This window comes from Otolemur garnettii, unplaced genomic scaffold, assembly GCF_000181295.1.
Source record: "Otolemur garnettii isolate 467f Iridium unplaced genomic scaffold, OtoGar3 scaffold00027, whole genome shotgun sequence".
Taxonomy (NCBI): Eukaryota; Metazoa; Chordata; class Mammalia; order Primates; family Galagidae; genus Otolemur; species Otolemur garnettii.
In genome coordinates, this window is record NW_003852422.1 from 16,592,094 (window position 1) to 16,592,762 (window position 669).

Genomic DNA, 669 nt, shown 5'->3' on the forward strand with positions numbered 1-669 from the left:
TTCTAGACACAGAGGTTCCTTTGCCTCGCTACTTCTCCTGTTTTCAAGCCAATAGATCACCAGTGCCCTTCACAGTTAGATGCCTTTCATCTTTGTTAGCAGCAGGTCATACCTGAAGAGCAAATTAAATTTTAGGAAAGTAGCATGTCTTTTGTTCCCTTTGCTGGCCCCAAGGCCCCTCTTTTTGGTACACACGTGGGTATTTGTGGCGCCCACCTCCTCCCTCTGTCCTTCATGCCTTACTTTTGCTAAATGGCTGTGCAGTCATCTCTAACCTGTCCTATCTCTCCTACGTTGTTAGCTCAGTTGAGTGCCTGCTCTGAACAGTCCCTAGAGACCTACTGTGAAAAGTGGGCCCCAGGCCCCATCCTCCAAAGCACCTTAACATCTACACTGTTAATGTATATCCTATGCCTTTTCAGCAAAGACTACAAACATAGACACATACATGTCTCCCTTTCTACACAAACTGGGGCCAAAACACATCGTGTTCTGACCTTACTTTTTAAATTTCACTATATATTGTTAAAGTCATTTTGTATCACTACCCATAAGAATTTCTTTCTTCTCTTTTCTTGGCTGAGTAATGGGATGTGAGGCGGGATGTTTTCGTTTGGAGTTACAGCCAAGGGTCAAAGCTATAAACCAGAGATGCCAGGTGTCCCTGCA